Source organism: Salmo salar, chromosome 01 (genome assembly GCF_965601325.2).
Source record: "Salmo salar chromosome 01, fSalSal1, whole genome shotgun sequence".
Lineage (NCBI taxonomy): Eukaryota > Metazoa > Chordata > Actinopteri > Salmoniformes > Salmonidae > Salmo > Salmo salar.
The window spans coordinates 11906966-11923234 of record NC_138291.1 but is presented as its reverse complement, the minus strand read 5'-3'; the positions used below and the strand labels follow the sequence as shown (position 1 = coordinate 11923234).

At 40.9% G+C, this 16269-nt stretch overlaps 1 long non-coding RNA gene across 2 annotated transcripts; it reads left to right on the top strand.

The window, feature by feature from the left end:
- The first annotated feature begins 8897 nt into the window (after nucleotides 1-8897).
- On the top strand, nucleotides 8898-13488 carry LOC106594724 (uncharacterized). 2 transcript variants are annotated; one of them, XR_014381588.1, is made up of 5 exons: nucleotides 8898-9468; nucleotides 9846-10136; nucleotides 10264-10521; nucleotides 12459-12619; nucleotides 12715-13488. It is a non-coding gene; the product is annotated as an uncharacterized LOC106594724 (long non-coding RNA). The 2 variants fall into 2 exon arrangements; XR_006769021.2 differs by lacking the exon at nucleotides 12459-12619.
- Nucleotides 13489-16269: the final 2781 nt, after the last annotated feature.

The following is a 16269-nucleotide window of genomic DNA, read 5'->3' as shown; positions in this document are numbered from 1 at the left end:
CGATATGTCCGATTTTAAAATAGCTTTTTGGTGAAAGCACATTTTGCAATATTCTAAGTACATAGCCCAGGCATCACGGGCTCGCTATTTAGACACCCGGCAAGTTTAGCACTCACCATAATCATATTTACTATTATAAAAGTTTGATTACCTTTTGTTGTCTTCGTCAGAATGCACACCCAGGACTGCTACTTCAATAACAAATGTTGGTTTGGTCCAAAATAATCCATCGTTATATCCGAATAGCGGCGTTTTGTTCGTGCGTTCCAGACACTATCCGAAATAGTAAAGAAGTGTCGCGCGCATGGCGCAATTCGTGACAATAAAATTCTAAGTATTCCATTACCGTACTTCGAAGCATGTCAACCGCTGTTTAAAATCAATTTTTACGACATTTTTCTCGTAGAAAAGCGATAATATTCCGACAGGGAATCTCCTTTTCGGCAAACAGAGGAAAAAATCCCAAAGGCGGGGGCGGTCGGGGTCACGCGCATAGGCCCAGTGTCCCTTGATCGGCCACTTGAGAAAGGCGATAATGTGTTTCAGCCTGGGGCTGGAATGACGACATTCTGTTTTTTCCCGGGCTCTGAGCGCCTATGGACGACGTGGGAAGTGTCACGTTAGAGCAGAGATCCTTAGTAAATGATAGAGATGGAAAAGAAGTTCAACAAATGGTCAGACAGGCCACTTCCTGTAAAGGAATCTCTCAGGTTTTGACCTGCCATTTGAGTTCTGTTATACTCACAGACACCATTCAAACAGTTTTAGAAAATTTAGGGTGTTTTCTATCCATATGTAATAAGTATATGCATATTCTAGTTACTGGGTAGGAGTGGTAACCAGATTAAATCGGGTATGTTTTTTATCCAGCCGTGTCAATACTGCCCCCTATCCTAAACAGGTTAACCTCTATGGGCTAGGTGGGACGTGGTGCACTCCATCAACAGCAGGTGCATTTCAAGAGCGGCAAATTTGAATCCAAATAAATGTCAAAATTCAAATTTTTCAAACATACAACTATGTTACACCCTTTGAAAGATAAACATCTCCTTAATCTAACCACGTTTTACGATTTCAAAAAGGTTTTACGGCGAAAGCATAAATTTAGAGTATGTTAGGACAGTACATTTACAAGAGTTGTGTGTAATGTTTTGTCAATTCAAAGACAGGGTCACCAAAACCATAAAACCAGCTAAAATGATGCACTAACCTTTTACAATCTCCATCAGATGACACTCCTAGGACATTATGTTAGACAATGCATGCATTTTTAGTTCTATCAAGTTCATATTTATATCCAAAAACAGCGTTTTACTATGGCATTGACGTTGAGGAAATCGTTTCCCTCCAATAACCGGCAGTCAAGTCAACACCACAAATGAAATAATTAAAATTAGAAAACATTGGTAAAATATTATATTGTCATTTAAAGAATTATAGATTTACATCTCTTGAACGCAATCAACTTGCCAGATTTAAAAATAACCTTACTGGGAAATCACACTTTGCAATAATCTGAGCACTGCGCCCAGAAAAATACGCGTTGCGATACAGACTAGACGTCATGTTGGGGAGATCTAAAATCGAAAATACTATGTAAATAATCCATTACCTTTGATTCTCTTCATCAGATGTCACTTCCAGGTATCACAGGTCCATAACGAATGTAGTTTTGTTCAAAAAAGCTCATCATTTATGTCCAAAAATCTCCGTCTTGTTAGCACATGATCTAAGCCAGCCGGACTTCTCGTCATGAACGAGGGGAAAAAATATATTTACGTTCGTTCAAACATGTCAAACGTTGTATAGCATAAATCATTAGGGCCTTTTTTAACCAGAACATGAATAATATTCAAGGTGGACGAATGCATACTCTTTTATAACGTATTGGAACGAGGGTACCCAACATGAACTCGCGCGCCAGGTGTCTAATGGGCCATCATCGTTCCATGGCTCTTGTTCGGTCAGATCTCCCTCCAGAAGACTCAAAACACTTTGTAAAGGCTGGTGACATCTAGTGGAAGCAATAGGAAGTGCCAAAATATTCCTCAGCCCCTGTGTTTTTCAATGGGATAGGTTTAAAGGTAATACAACACATCAGGTATCCACTTCCTGTCAGAAAATGTCTCAGGGTTTTGCCTGCCAAATGAGTTCTGTTATACTCACAGACACCATTCAAACAGTTTTAGAAAATTTAGGGTGTTTTCTATCCATATGTAATAAGTATATGCATATTCTAGTTACTGGGTAGGAGTGGTAACCAGATTAAATCGGGTATGTTTTTTTATCCAGCCGTGTCAATACTGCCCCCTAGCCTATTAAATAACAACAGCGCCTTGAGGCATGTCCCATAGAATTGCATTGCATGTCTTCAAGACATGACATGGGGTGTCTTGAGCCACAAGACATGTCTTCAAAATGTTTCTTGAGTCCTCTTAAGATGTCTTAAAGACCACTGGCGGATTTAGGTATAGGCGACATGGGCGCCCGCACAAAAACAATTGGAATGGTGACGTTTGCGCAATTGGTTTTCTATCGCTCATTTGCACATCACGTCAATGATATCATGTCACCGTGTGGGACTGTGGGTCAGTTAACCTTGTCGAAGTGGGTGTAACCGATGTGAAATGGCTAGTTAGTTAGCGGTGGTGCGCGCTAATAGCGTTTCAATCAGTGATGTCACTCGCTCTGAGACTTGAAGTAGGGTTTCCCCTTGCATTGCAAGGCTTTTGTGGCGCGATGGGTAACGATGCTTCGTGGGGTGTCAGTTGTTGATGTGTGCAAGGGTCCCTGGTTCAAGCCCGGGTTGGGGCGAAGAGAGGGACGGAACCTACACTGTTACATTGATGCTGATGACCCGGATCATTGGTTGCTGCGGAAAAGGAGGAGGTCAAAGGGGGGGTGAGTGTAACCGATGTGAAATGGCTAGTTAGTTAGCGGTGGTGCGCGCTAATAGCGTTTCAATCAGTGACGTCACTCACTCTGAGACTTGAAGTAGGGTTTCCCCTTGCGTTGCAAGGGCCGCGGCTTTTGTGGCGCGATGGGTAACGATGCTTCGTGGGGTGTCAGTTGTTAATGTGTGCAAGGGTCCCTGGTTCGAGCCCGGGTTGGGGCGAAGAGAGGGACGGAACCTACACTGTTACATGGGCACCCTGATTCTACTTTGTGAGCTAGGCAGGCTACTGCCTGGGAAGGTCTGCCACTCAGAAGTACGAGATGGGGAGGGGGCGGGGGTAGGTTGACCTCAGGTCTCCCCACTGGAAGCCTGAGGTAGGGGGAGCGGGGTTAGGTTGACCTCAGGTCTCCCCACTGGAAGCCTGAGGTAGGGGGAGCAGGGGAATCTATCAAATAGCGCACCTCTAACTTTGTACAGTACTAATGCAATTTAGTAAAATCAGTCACACTACGAAATGCTGCCAAATAAACCACAATTCATTCATAACACTGTGAATATATAGTTTCACAGACATACTGTTGCATTTTTTTCTAGTTTGTGCAAAATCGTTAAGAATAATTGCTGAAACAGATATCTTATGATGATGTAATTGATGACTTTGCATCAAGGAAGGGAAGAAAGGTCTGGGTTTAGATGGCAGTGGTGCAATTTAGTTTGTGTGTTTCTTGCTTGAAGTGCAATAGTGTAATAAGCAGGTTCTCTTCTTTAAGTGTGTTATTCTATTTGTGTATTTGTGTGATATAGGATTTGTGCAATTTAGTTTTATTTGTGTGTTTTTTGTTAGCAACAGGGTAATAGTGTAATAATTCAATTATCTTTTTTTATTTGTATTTATGTACTACAATTTGTTTCTATTTGTCACTTCTTTTTTATATTTATGAGTCTTGTTTTTGTATGTATTTTTATATTTATATTGTTTTAAATGTTATGCTTATTTATTTGTGTTGTCCCAAATGTCTGAGTGAAAATGACAGTTAGTGCAGAATGGTCCACTCCCATCTTTATGGCTACCTGCTTCACTACATCACCAGTGAAGTGGGTACCATTGTCTGCAGATAAAACCTCAGGAACACCAAATCTAGATATTATCTCCCTCACTAGTAGCTTTGCTACTGTCTCAGCATCACAGTGTGTGGTGGGAAATGCCTCCACCCACCTGGTGAACCTGTCAGTAAGGACTAAACAGTACCTTTTCCTTTCTTTTCTTCCTGCAAGATCTATAAAATCCATGGCAAGATGGACAAATGGTCCTCTTGACGTAGGGAAATGCCCTGGTTTCAGAGGTGTTCCTTGGCAATGTTAAATTGCATGCATGTAGCACATCGAAACAGAAACTGCTGAGTCAAATTTGGACAAAACCAATCCAAAGAAATTGCCTCAACACAAACGTGAACACACACTAACACAATATCACGGAATAAATGGATGTTATTGTCCATTTATTTGTTCATTGTAAAACTATATCTGTATCAGTCTAGATGTGTACATGTGAGACAAAAGGAAGGTGAACAGTTAGAAACTGCTCTCCCTCTGAACAATGTAAATGACCCAGAGGGTGTTGCAACCCAGTATCACATATTGTGAAATAGACACAAATTGCTTCTTGGAAATTTGTGACAGGTACATGAAAAAGTATATTTTTTTGTGTGCAGTACACGATTTTGTACACAGAGCATTTCAATCACAGATAAATTACTTAAAACAGAAATTATAGGAGGGAAGATGGTTGGGTGTATAACTCAAACATCTAGCAACCCAAAGGTTGTGTGTTTGAATCTCATCATGGATAACATTAGCATTTTAGCTAATTAACTATTTTGCAACTACTTGCTACTTTACAACTACTTAGCATGTTAGCTAACCCTTCCCCTAACCTTTACTCCTGAATGTATTTTGGCTTATCATAAAAAATAGTTGAATACTTATTGGTTCCCATACTTATTTGGGAACAACTGATTTAAAGCACTGGGCCCTTCTTACCCTACTGACATATTTCTGAATATGTGCTGACATCTAGTGGTTAAATATTACTTTTAAAGATTTATATGTATTTATTTATTTCACAGTTTTCATGTACATTCAATCATAACACAGTTCAGGGGTGGATGTATCACATAGTTATTGTAAACTTACATTTCATCACGATGAAAGGTTCAGAGGTCAGGTAAATTCTTAGTCAACAGGTACATTGAAATAGCAAGGTGTGTTTACATCATTCACACTTCTTACAGGTTCCTTCAAGGCTGCACATTCAAAAGGTCATCAGGTCAACAGGTCAACAGGTCAACAGGACATCAGGTCAACAGGACATCAGGACATCAGGTCAACAGGTCATCAGGTCATTAAAAGGAGAATAATCAAGAAGGCCGAGACACAAAAAAGCGCAAGTGCAGGTTGATACCTCATGAGGTTAATGTAACTACCCCATCACACCCCAAAATATAAGCTGCTGTACTCCATTGTTGGTAAACAATGTAATTGCAAACAAGCACTGCATACCTTCAAAACATGATTAAAACTATCATTTTGATCTCATGGATGGTAAGTCTTTACATCCAGAAGTCTATACATTTTAGTGGTAACATTTCTCCAGCCCTATCCCTCAATTGTTTACCAAACAAGTGACTGTGTGAACGCCATAGAGATCCTATTCAGGATCCTCATCAGGGTGGAGGATTGAGCTTCCTGCCTACCTGCCTGCCTGCCCTTGGACCTGCTGACCTGACCAGCACCTCCATCCAGAACCTCTGCTGACCATCTAGCTATGAGCCTCCAGATCCTCTCATGACCGCGACTGTCCATCTGCTGGAGGTTTCAGGAAACATTCAAACACACTTGATCTAGATGATCTAGCTACTGTTGTAGCCTATATTGCTTTTTAAATGACTTCTTGTTGTTTCTTTTCCTTCACAAGCGCTTTGATATTCAGACTGTAATGAAAAGCACCATTATTATTATTATGAAATAGAACTATATCCCATTGTTCTAATTCCTGACACTATGGTGACCGCTTTGTTGTTTTGTGATACACTATATATACAAACATATGTGGACACCCCTTCAAATGAGTGGATTCGGCTATTTCAGCCACACCGTTGCTAACAGGTCTATAAAATCGAGCACACAGCCATGCAATCTCCATAGACAAACATGGCAGTAAAATGGCCTTAATGTTTAGAGTTTAGCATGCCACCTTTCCAATAAGTCAGGTGGAGGAGGAATAATGGTCTGGTGCTGTTTTTCATGGTTCGGGCAAGGCCCCTTAGGTCCAGTTAAGGGAAATCTTAACGCTACACCATACAATGACATTCTAGACGATTCTGTGCTTCCAAATTTATGGCAACAGTTTGGGGAAGGCCCTCTCCTTTTTCAGCATGACAATGCCCCCGTGCACAAAGCGAGGTCCATACAGAAATGGTTGTCGAGATCGGTGTGGAAGAACTTGACTGGCTTGCACAGAACACTGACGTCAACCCCATCGAACACCTGCGAGCCAGGCCTAATCGCCCAACATCAGTGCCCGACTTCACTAATGCCCTTGTGAACAGAAATGTTCCGTCATCTAGTGGAAAGCCTTCCCAGAAGAGTTCCGGCTGTTATAACAGCAAAGGGGGGACCAAGTCCATATTAATGCCCATGAGTTTGGAATGTTATGTTCGACAAGCAGGTGTCCACATACTTTTGGTCATGTAGTGTCCAAACTCAGAGGAAGGACAAGGCACAGTAGAAAGTAGCAGGTTATTGTTACAGAGATTATAAATACTTGTGTTCCAGTTAAAAAGATGACTGATAAACAGAACGGATTTCTTTGATGGCTTGATAGATAAAATGTGTCAAAGAATCCATCTACGTGGCGACAGGTAGCCTAGTGGTTAGAGCGATGGGCCAGTAACCAAAAGGTCACTAGATTGAATCCCCGAGCTGACAAGGTAAAAATCTGTCATTCTGCCCCTGAACAAGACAGTTAACCCACTGTTCCTATGCCGTCATTGTTAATAACAATTTGTTCTTAACTGACTTGCCTAGTTAAATAAAGGTAAAATATATATATATATACATATATATATGTAGCGTGGTTCGTTCTGCGTTGTGTACTTTTATTTAGGACACTGCCACAACTGGAATTCTGATGGTTGAATCATTTTTATTCGACCTGCACACGAAGAGACAACACACAATATGTCAGCCCTCGGTGCAGTCACAGCTCTCGGCACCTTGCTAGTTGAAGGTCCGGCAAAAGAGAACAATAAGAGGGTACGTAAGTACAGATAACCCGCGATGGACCAAACCAAAATATACAAAACTTTTACAATTAGGTGTATTTACAATATAGATATCAAAAAAATGTTTGTACACAGAAAAATAACTAACTATGCAGCTGTAATTAAATAAAGAAAACACATTGAATTATTATTATTGTTATTAACTTATTAACATCCCATCTTGACCTGTGCAACTTGGTGCATAATCTAGGGGAACAACATCACTCTACTACATATATATAAATCTACGGTGGCCTAATGTGGTCAAGTCTACCCTCTCATATACACAACATTGATGGGTAGGTGGAACTAATACCATATTACTGCTGACTGGTACACCTATCTGATACTACAATCAATGTGGTGTAAACCTGAGCCAGAGATTCATTTGGGATTGGACACAAATCTTGGAAATTGTGGGCTCTGTGGTCCACACAGTATAAGTAATATAATTAATGTTACCTGTGTTGATACCTAGCTATAGAATGAGAAGAAACCCCAGAATATTCATATTCCTTTTGGAAATGAGAGATAAAATCTGTCTTCTTCTGTCAGAGTGCTGTCGCCTAATAATGCAGTGATGAAATGCTATTTGCCGAACATTAGAGAATGGAGATCCCGTCCGATTTCAATGTAAGACATCAGAGAGCCTAGATCTCAGCATTCATGTGCTTGTCGGAACTAGGAAACACCGAAATGTGCGACTTGCTAATTGGTTGAAGGACAGTATAACCACAACCAGTTAGCAAGTCGGAAATGTCAGAATTCCCTAGTTACGACAGGTAAATAAACGCGGCATGTATACCAGAAAGTCAAAACGTTATTATGACGATATGCTTAGCAAATGGGGCAGTTTTTACTTTGGGAAGGAAGAACGTCATCCCATATACCCAGAGGAGACTGGCGGTACTGCAGTTTAACTGACGCCAATATCATTCCAATATATTCAACTGGGTATGGCTGGTTTAGGGGTATGGGGATGGGGAGACAGGGCTGCTGAGCCTGAAGCTGCATCTGTTGGGCACCAGGCAGGGACAGGGACAACTGATTTAGTATGTATAGCTTGCTAAAAGTTTGCCTACATTGATTAAATGAGGAGTGAAATGTAAACACAGAATTTTCTGTGAAGATATTATGTAACTAATGTTAGAGGAGCAAAAGTAGCCTATTTCACTATGGACTAAGCTAACAGGTTAATTTCCACCACTCACGGACTACACACACATTCCTTTGTGAAAAATTAGGTGCAGTGTTGCCAACTCCTCAGTAAGGACAGTAGCTATTGGCTGTCCTAAAAGTCGCTAAATGACGTCACCACCTAATTTGCGTAATTGGCCATGTGCATGTAATTGTGATGGACACTGTAGGAGAGAGGAATAACGTCGTGGGAGAGACAAAGTGAGAAAACACCCTAAATATGTTTAGAACTACAACTGAACTTTCTAATGTCGATTCTTGTTGGGTTTTTTTTATGTCACAATTCCAACCCTCCTCCTTTATCCGGGCTTGGGACAGGCAAAAGTGACCCAAAAGAGACACTGGTGGAGTTAGTTTTTATTCGTTTTATTTTTTATTTTAGTTTTTACATTTACATCCCACCATGAATGTAAACCAGGGCGGAAATCAGTCAGCGGCGGCTTCCCGCATGCGCGATTCATTTGCAGTCTGGACGCGGAGGGGTGAACATCTCCTGCTCTGACTGCAGCGACTGCTGCGAGAGGACCGTGCCGCCTGGGAGTGCTTTGGGACGGTGTGGGGCCCACGGCAGCACCCGCTGCTCGTTGAGAAGAGTAAGAACGATACGTGCTTTCACGTCAGTCTCCAATAACACCAGAAAAAGTCGCTAGATTTGTCGCTAGTCGATATTTTGAAAAAGTGTCGCTAGAGGGGTCTGAATACTCGCTAAATATAGCGACAAAGTCGTTAAGTTAGCAACACTGCCCACATTAGCTAAACATTAGTATACTGTAACTTACGACACTGTATATGCGTGTATTACTAGCACAGATGTAAACATAATCAGATAAGAGAGATCGGTTCCCAATTTAGCCTTAACATTAACTGTCTGTTAATGGAGCCTAAGGTCTAACGTCAACTTACACAGCGACAACTGCCTTGTTCAGGGGCAGAACGACACATTTTTACCTTGTCAGCTCGGGGATTCTATGTCGATTACCGGCCCAACGCTGTAACCCACAAGGCTATCTGCCTCCCCGGAAATCACCTGCGTTGGCCGGGAACCAATCAACAGTAAGTATTGTTCAGGCATAATAACCCTGTAGAGGTGTGGTTTGAAGTCGCAGTAAGCTATATTTAGAGGCATTATTCAGCGACTGGACTCTGAAAGAAGAAGATAAACTTCATCTCTCATTTTCAAAAAGAATATGAATATTCTGGGGTTTCTTCTCATTTTACTGCTATGCATCACCATAGGTAACATATTCATTATATTGTGTGGAGACATCTCTTTTGATATTGGAATTAAACTGTGGAATGTAAACTTTGTGCACATAACATGGGCAATTGGAAAAGTTTTGATTATAGGCAGCAAGTGATTTACTGATTTAATATGTACATTAATGACTGTCAGTGAAATGGTAAATGTGATCTTGGTCCTCTCTCATTAGGAATCCGGGCAGAACCTTCAGTGGACCAGTATGGGTTGAAGGGGGGTTCAATATGTCTGGCTGTTTCAGAACCTCCTGAGATGATCAAAGGACTTAAATGGATGAAGGACTGTGATGTAATATTTGGAGACAAAGAGATCTCTCCTAAATACAAGGAGAAGGTGGATTATAACTCTGTGAACCATTCTCTGTGTATTAAGAATCTGTTGAACACAGACAGTGGAATTTACATGGTAAACTACAGGAAAAGTTGGAAAGAATCAACGACTACATATAGACTGTTAGTGGAGGGTGAGTTTTCTAATGCTTCAGTTCTGGTAATGTGCTGTACATTTAATGTGTCTGATCAGGTTCAATAATGAATGTAGGACTAATAATTATCTGTCTCTTCTTTGGTTCTAAAAACTGTCTCTTATAGATCATGTTCCCAAACCAGTCATGGATGTCACATCTCTCTTCAACACAAGTGTGGGACTCTGTGACGTCACAGTGAACTGTTCAGGTAAAGATGGCTGGATGTTGTCTGTCTGTGGATGGGGTCAGTGTACACTGTCACAACAGTTACTGTCTCTGTCTGGGGTCAACATCATCATCTCCAATGGCAACGGGACTATCCAATGCACCAGCAGCAACCACGTCAGCACCCAGACCATCTCTCAACACGTGGAGGACATATGTAAGTCCCATTCTAGCATTCATTTAAGGATCTACCCGTGAGGTTAGAAGCTGAACCTCAAGTTGATATTGTACTGTCATTCTGTAATACCTCTGTCATTGTTTAATACTATATGATGTGATATCATACATTGTTAAAATATATCCACAGGATATCAAATGTCTATGCTTAGTATTTTATTTATTTAGAGCCAGCTCATGAACACCCAATGTTTTGACTAGGTATTGTTTTGATGACTAAGTCAATTAGTAATTTCAACATCAAAAACATCCTAGTCAAAACGTTGGGTGTTGATAAACTGGCTCTAAATAAATGAAAATACTAAGCATAAAGCTTTGATATCCTTCGTGTGCTTTTCCCTGTGGATATATTTTTACATTGACTCTTTTTGGAATTAGAACCACAAACATCTATTTGGAACTATTTATTATAATCTTGGCTGCAAGGACTTTTGTTTGAATGATATGATACATGTTTATCACATTCGGCCGTTATTGGGAGTCCCATAGTGCAAGGCACAATTGGCCCAGCATCGTCCGGGTTTGGCCGGGGTAGGACGTCATCGTAAATAACAATTTGTTCTTAACTGACTTGCCTAGTTAAATAAAGGTTAAATAAAACAAATAAAACATTTATAAATAGAAGGTACCTGCCATAGAGTAATGTTGACTGTTGTAAACAATCATCACATTAGACCAAATGTATTGGTGAAATATTGTCTTTTTGGCTCTGAGAGGGTAACCAAGGGTGTCCCAGGCAGTGGTACTTAAGTAAAAACACTTTAAAGTACTAAGTAGTTCTACTTATGTCACGATTCTCTAAGACAGAACCCAGAAGCAGACCAGGACAAGGTGAGTAAAATGAAAGTGAGTATTTATTGGTAGTCTTGATGTGTAATTTGAGTAATCCAGGAGACGGAGCGGCAGCGGAGGTGAGTTGATGAGAGTAAATGGGTTGATCCGATGAAGTCACTGTATCCACCGACGGCCAGGCAAGGGAGTTGAATGTTCCGGGAGAATGACTGTAGACAGAGTAAACGGGAGTGAGTAACCAGTAACGAGCACAAAACAACAAAACTAACTCTGGTAACATGAGGCTGATACGCTGGCACAACATACTGTTCATTGCTAACGATCCGGCAGGGAATGGATGTCAACTCAGGGTTTAAGAAGAGGTGAAGATCAGGACCAGGTGTGCAGAAGGTTGATGAGATGCAGGTGCGGGTTTTAATAGATCTCCCGCCTAACCTCGTTGCCTGGCAACCAGACAGGGTGCGTTCAGGAACCTTACACAACACTCAAACCAAAAACAGTCATCTCAGGCAGAAACAGACTCAGGAAGCGGGATTCCTGACAACTTAAGTCGTTTTTTGGGGGGTATCTGTACTTTACTTTAATATTGATATTTTTGACAATTTTTACTTTTACTTCACCACATTACTAAAGAAAATATTGTACTTTTTCTCCATACATTTTTCCTGACACCCAAAAGTACTTGTTACATTTTGAATGCATAGCAGGACAGGAAAATGGTCCATTCACACACTTATGAAGAGAACATCCCTGGTCATCCTTACTGCCTCTGGTGGACTCACTAAACACACATGCCTCATTTGTAAATCATGTCTGAGTGTTGGAGTGTGCCCCTGGATATTCGTAAACAACAGCAAAAACAAGAAAATCATGCTGTCTGGTTTGCTTAATATAAGACATTTGAAATGATTTATACTTTTACTTTTACTTTTGATACTTGAGTATATTTTAGCAATTACATTTACTATGATACTTAAGTATATTTAAAAACAAACACTTTTAGACTTCAACACAAGTAGTATTTTTCTGGGTGAATTTCACTTTCACTTTAGTCATTTTCTATTAAGGTATCTTAATTTTTACTAATGTGTGACAGTTGGGTACTTTTTACACCACTGGTCTCAGGTATTGATGAGAAGGATGCCAAAGCTTCAGCATTATCAGTCAGGACCATTGTGGCCAATATTGTTCGATCAGTGTTTGTCTGTGTTGGATTGGCAGTCACCATAATGGCCATCATCAAGGTCAAAAGATGGATATCCTCAAAAGAAGATGACTCAACTCAGGTACTTCCTGTGAAATTGATTATTTTATTTTATTGTTGTACTTTGTAAGCTTTGTTGAATGAAGATTTGATGTTATTGTAATGTCTCATCTTTAGGAAGTCATCGTTGAAGTCGCTGACACTTCAGTGAATGATTCAGCAGAGGTGAGGCCAGAACCACTCGGCCCTTCTGAGGTACAAACATTTTATAGAAATGTGCAGAAACCAGGACAGCAACACTGAATGGACTTCACCCAATTGACCAGCGTATTTGTATGATAGAGTTATACCATGGGACAAATATTTAACACATATTTAATTTAGTATCATCTGCAGTGTATATTTGCTTAAAGGGAGAGCCGTGTCGGGTCGACTTCCACAACAACGAAGAGCATTGAAGCATGAGGCTAAAATCTGCATGTTCTGATGTGAATCACACCCTACACATGAACAGATACTCTGTGAGTACAACGTCTTGCTCCGCTCTTATCTACAAATTCTGTGGTTCATTCTGCTGGTCGTGGAAACGTCATATCGCTAAGTCTCAGTTTAATGCAACTTGTGTTTTTGGAATGTTGAATGTCACACTTTGGTTGTGTTTTTGTAATGTTGAATGTCAAACTTTTTCAGTTCTTGTTTTTTCCCCCCAAAAATGAATAAATGATTAATTGAACCATCACTGTTCAACTTCAAGATTACACAGTCAATACAATGCGTTGTGGAATTGTTCCACATCCTGTCTAATGAAAAATAGTACCTGTTTCTGAACTTGGCCTTGTGTTAAAGGCTGCTGCCTTGGTACATGTAGATTTTCCCTCCCTGCGTTGGTACGAGTCCTGGCACCTACAGTGAGGGGAAAAAAGCATTTAATCCCCTGCTGATTTTGTACGTTTGCCCACTGACAAAGAAATGATCAGTCTATAATTTTAATGGTAGGTTTATTTGAACAGTGAGAGACAGAATAACAACAAAAAAATCCAGAAAAACCCATGTCAAAAATGTTATAAATTGATTTGCATTTTAATGAGGGAAATAAGTATTTGACCCCTCTGCAAAACGTGACTTAGTACTTGGTGGCAAAACCCTTGTTGGCAATCACAGAGGTCAGACTTTTCTTGTAGTTGGCCACCAGGTTTGCACACATCTCAGGAGGGATTTTGTCCCACTCGTCTTTGCAGATCTTCTCCAAGTCATTAAGGTTGACGCTGACGTTTGGCAACTCGAACCTTCAGCTCCCTCCACAGATTTTCTATGGTATTAAGGTCTGGAGACTGGCTAGGCCACTCAAGGACCTTAATGTGCTTCTTCTTGAGCCACTCCTTTGTTGCCTTGGCCGTGTGTTTTGGGTCATTGTCATGCTGGAACACCCATCCACGACCCATTTTCAATGCCCTGGCTGAGGGAAGGATGTTCTCACCCAAGATTTGACGGTACATGGCCCCGTCCATCGTCCCTTTGATGCGGTGAAGTTGTCCTGTCCCCTTAGCAGAAAAACACCCCCAAAGCATAATGTTTCCACCTCCATGTTTGACGGTGGGGATGGTGTTCTTGGGGTCATAGGCAGCATTCCTCCTCCTCCAAACACGGCGAGTTGAGTTGATGCCAAAGAGCTCCATTTTGGTCTCATCTGACCACAACACTTTCACCCAGTTGTCCTCTGAATCATTCAGATGTTCATTGGCAAACTTCAGACGTGCATGTATATGTGCTTTCTTGAGCAGGGGGACCTTGCGGGCGCTGCAGGATTTCAGTCTTTCACGGCGTAGTGTGTTACCAATTGTTTTCTTGGTGACTATGGTCCCAGCTGCCTTGAGATCATTTACAAGATCCTACCGTGTAGTTCTGGGCTGATTCCTCACCGTTCTCATGATCATTGCAACTCCACGAGGTGAGATCTTGCATGTAGCCCCAGGCCGAGGGAGATTGACAGTTCTTTTGTGTTACTTCCATTTGCGAATAATCGCACCAACTGTTGTCACCTTCTCACCAAGCTGCATGGCGATGGTCTTGTAGCCCATTCCAACCTTGTGTAGGTCTACAATCTTGTCCCTGACATCCTTGGAGAGCTCTTTGGTCTTGGCCATGGTGGAGAGATTGGAATCTGATTGATTGCTTCTGTGGACAGGTGTCTTTTATACAGGTAACAAACTGAGATTAGGAGCACTCCCTTTAAGAGTGTGCTCCTAATCTCAGCTCGTTACCTGTATAAAAGACACCTGGGAGCCAGAAATCTTTCTGATTGAGAGGGGGTCAAGTACTTATTTCCCTCATTAAAATGCAAATCAATTTATAACATTTTTGACATGCGTTTTTCTGGATTATTTTGTTGTTTTTCTGTCTCTCACTGTTCAAATAAACCTACCCTTAAAATTATAGACTGATCATTTCTTTTGTCAGTGGGCAAACGTACAGCAGGGGATCAAATACTTTTTTCCCTTACTGTACCGGACTTACTCTGTACCTCCTTCTCTCTGTCTCCCCTTCATTTTATATGTATCTCTTTCATTGAAAAACAATCAAATACTTTCTGTAAAATATAGGAGAGTCCAATAAAGGAATAGTGCCTAGCAGCTGTGCCTAGAGGAAAAGCTAAATATCTTGATCACTTTCAATGTACTTGTAGCTACATAACATTTACAAAATATACATATAAATTAAGATTTAATTTCTTACTACTCATACTTTACAATAGTTTACACCAACTTGAACATACATTACACACAATAAATTGATGTTATTCTCCATCTATTGGTTAATTGTAAAACTATGTCTGTATCAGTCTGGATGTGTACGTGAGAATAATGGAAGGTGAACAGTAAGCAACAAGCTGCTCTCCCACTGGAACAATGTGAATGACTCAGAGAGTGTTGCAACCCAGTATCACAGATGATTGTGAAGTAGACATTTGTGACAGGCACAAGAAAAGTTTATTTTTCATGTGAAGTACACTATTTTGTATGCAGTGCATTTCAATCACAGATAAGACAGTGTAACGGTCTTGAGATGACAGACGCTGGGAGACGGGAAGCAAGTACAGGGTGAGAATTTAATAATAAAAAGACATGAAACAGATCAAGAACAGCATCTGGACAAGGGAAACAAAACAACATCAATGCAGGCACGGGAATGAAACTGAGGAAGTGACAGATAAGGGGAGGCAATCAATGACGTGATTGAGTCCGATGATGCACTGGTGCGCGTAACGATGGTGACAGGTGTGCGTAATGATGAGCAGCCTGGCGACCTCGAGCGCCAGAGAGGGGGAGTGGGAGCAGACGTGACAGACAGTAAGTTACTTAAGACAGAAACGATAGGAGGAAGGATGGTTGGGTGTATAACTTAAACATCTAGCAACCCAAAGGTTGTGTATTTGAATCTCATCATGGACAACTTTAGCATTTCAGCTAATTAGCTACTTTGCAACTACTTACTTCTTTTGAGCTACTTTGCAACTACTTAGCATGTTAGCTAACCCTTCCCCTAACATGAACACTAACCTTAACCATTTAACATTTAACATAACTCCTAAACCTAACCCTTTAACTACTTAGCTAGCATGTTAACTAGCCGTAACTTTAACCCCTAGCCTAGCTAACGCTAGCCACCTAGCTAGCCTAGCTAACGTTAGCTGCAACAAATTGGAATTCGTGTAATGTACATGAATGCGTTAAG